Raw genomic sequence first — 3,167 nt, 5'->3', positions numbered from 1 at the left:
TTTCCTTCAGCCATCAATTGAAAAGCATTCCTCTTCCTCATTATATTAAAGATCACCTTTATATTTCATAAACATATTTAATATGTGTACATTTGTATGACAAATTATGTTTAGATGATTCTAACTCAATTGTAGGTTATATTCTCTTATGAATAGGTCTTTGTAAATTGAATTATTAATCTATATGGAAATCATTAAAATAATGCTATTTTATATATTTGCTTTAGTTATTGAGGCACCTTTCAATCTGGTTACTACCATTAATTTGAAATCACCCTGTTTTATTCTCCTGCCATTTCTTTTTATCTCACACCTTCTCATTGACTTAACATTTGCTTTTATATAATGCACATGTATCCACATACATTTGTAAAAACATAAGGTGGGCAGAGCAGGTGAAATCCTGGTCAGTTAGATCTTGCATTATAATGATGAAAACAGAGTACACTGAAATAAATGTGAGCATGGTGCAGTGCCGCCAAGGATGAGGTATATGGAAATTATTTCTTCAGTGTAAAAAGATACAATTGTCATGGTCTGTGCAGGTTGTCATAGAGTAACATCAGGGAGGCTATGCATGTTGGACAAAGACCAGAAGCAGGAATAGAAGTTGCCATGGGATGTCTTCTAAAATATAAACCATATCTGAAAACCTAAGAATACCAAAGAATAGATTTCCACACAAGAAAAGTGAGGAATGGGCNAGTGTTGTGACACCAAAAAGATAGCATTACTTTTGTTTTTTAGACAAACTTATGTTATTCTCTTTCATTATTTTTTCTGGGTATGAAAGGGATGTAAGGATTTTTGGATGTAGACATAACTAAGGAAGCTTTGTTTTTTTCAGTCTCTCAGAACCACCTGAGCTTGTTAGATTTTTTTTTTTCCCCATGAGGTCTTTTTATTTCCTCTCTCTGTGTTTATGACACAGATTTTTTTCTATATATTTCTTTAAATAGAGGGCAGAACATAACCATATGAAAACGGAAAGATAATTTAATAATGAAAACATGCCTGGTATTCACTCCTCTCTAACATGTCATTGAGGGTCAAAAGAATATGGTTAATATGTCCCCAGAAGTCTCTTTGCTTTGGGCTGACCCCCTGGTGCACTCGGGAGAGTGCGGCGCTGGGAGCGCAGCAGCACTGCCACCGCGGGTTCGGATCCTATATAGGGATGGCCTGGCTGGTGCGCTCACTGTCTGAGCGCGGTGCGGCTGGTCACAAAAAAAAAAAGTCTCTTTGCTTTATGTGTATACATGCTCTGTGTATGTGCATGCTGAGTGTGCATGTGTGTGTGCATGTGTGTGTCCTTTTAGGGGTGATGGGTGGTTTCAGAGAAAGGGGACCAAGGCTCAATGTGTTCCAGAAAGTGACTCATAATTCAGATGCAAGAACTCAAGGCAACTTGTGAAAATAAAGAGCAAATGCATTTAAATTCAAGAGTACATTTTAAGCCAATCTATTACAGTGTAAATACAACATCTGGAGAGAGGGACTTAGTGTGTCTTTAAGTTTCAGCAGCAATAAGGCCACCTCCTTCTTCAACATTCTGTGACACCATCTCCCATCACACTCCTCTTCCTTATTCTCCAGCTGTACTGACTTCCTTTTGGGCCACAGACATCTAAAAAAATCAAATTTCTGTGGATGTTTTCCCTGGACATTCCTCCTGCTGGGCACACACATTCCCAAATATCCTCCTGTCTTGTCTTCCTTGAGGTCTTTGTTCAGATGTTACCTTGTCAGCTCACCTTCCCTGAATGCACAGTAAAAAGATAACACAGCCCATCCACTCTTTCCTTTTTACCTTCTTTCTTTTACTTCATAGCACTTATGACCATCTGAATAGTGTATGATACTTCTCATTTGCTTGAATTTTTCTACATAATTTACAGTAGAAATTTTTGTTTTTCTATACTGTTCAGTTATAGATTAGACATTTCTTATTAAAACTTTTGAATACATGACCTCTTGAGAAAAGGGTAAACATGGGACTGGAATTCATAATCAGACATGGGATGAGGAATCACTTAAAGGGGACCAGATTGTTACAAAAATATAGGAATTAATGTCATAGCTGTAGAATATAATTAATAGCACTTCTGATAGGTGAGTAATGCATGTTGGTTTAAATTTCTGTTTCTCTCGATCTCTTTATTCTTTTGTTTTTCTGGGGATTTTTGTTTCTTTGTTTTTTCTTTTGGCAGTACCCTTCAAAACATGAAACCAGAGAATTATACACAAATTTCTTATGGGATTTTTAGAGGAACCAGAATTACAACCCTTCCTCTTTGGGCTGTTCCTGTCCATGAAACTGGTCACCTTGTTTGGAAACCTGCTCATCATCCTGGCCACCACCTCAGACTCCCACCTCCACACACCCATGTACTTCATCCCCACCAAGCTGTCCTTTCTGGACAACTGTTTCATCTCCACCACCATCCCAAAGATGCTGGTGAACATACAGATACAGAACAAAGTCATAACATATGAAGGCTGCATCACCCAGATGTACTTTTTCATAAACTTTGCAGGATTGGACAGAGTCCTCTTGACCATGTGGCCATCTGTCACCCCCTGCAGTACACAGTCATCATGAATCCTCGGCTCTGTGGATGGCTGGTTCTGGTGTCCTGGATCATGAGTGTCCCACATTCCTTGTTACATAGTTTAATGGTGTTGCAGCTGTCCTTCTGTACACACATGGAAATCCGACACTTATTCTGTGAACTTAATCAGGTGGTCCATCTTACGTGTTATGACTAGTTTCTTAATGACCTGGTGATGTATTTTGCATCAGCACAGCTGAGTGTGGGATTCCTCGCTGGTATAGTTTACTCGTACTCTAAGATAGTTTCCTCCATATATAGAATTCCATCAGCTCAGGGGAAGTATAAAGCATTTTCCACCTGTGCTTCTCACCTCTCAGTTGTCTCCTTATTTTACTGCACAAGCCTAGGTGTGTACCTTAGCTCTGCTGCTTCACACAACTCACACTCGAGTTCAACAACCTCAGTGATGTACACTGTGGTCACTCCCATGCTGAACCCCTTCATCTACAGTCTGAGGAATAAAGACATAAAAAGGACACTGAAGGGGCCAGCCCGGTGGTGCTCTGCTACAGTGCGCTGCTTGGGAGTGCGGCGGCACTCCAGCCGAGGGTT

The 3,167-nt window shown here is 39.8% G+C and overlaps 1 pseudogene; it reads left to right on the top strand.

Annotated features, from left to right (window-relative positions):
• Nucleotides 1-3,084, top strand: part of LOC103606014 — a 7,701-nt pseudogene extending 4,617 nt beyond the window's left edge.
• Nucleotides 3,085-3,167: the final 83 nt, after the last annotated feature.

The sequence above is a fragment of the Galeopterus variegatus genome, unplaced genomic scaffold (assembly GCF_000696425.1).
Source record: "Galeopterus variegatus unplaced genomic scaffold, G_variegatus-3.0.2 Scaffold6226, whole genome shotgun sequence".
Lineage (NCBI taxonomy): Eukaryota > Metazoa > Chordata > Mammalia > Dermoptera > Cynocephalidae > Galeopterus > Galeopterus variegatus.
This window is presented reverse-complemented; position numbering and strand designations above follow the sequence as displayed.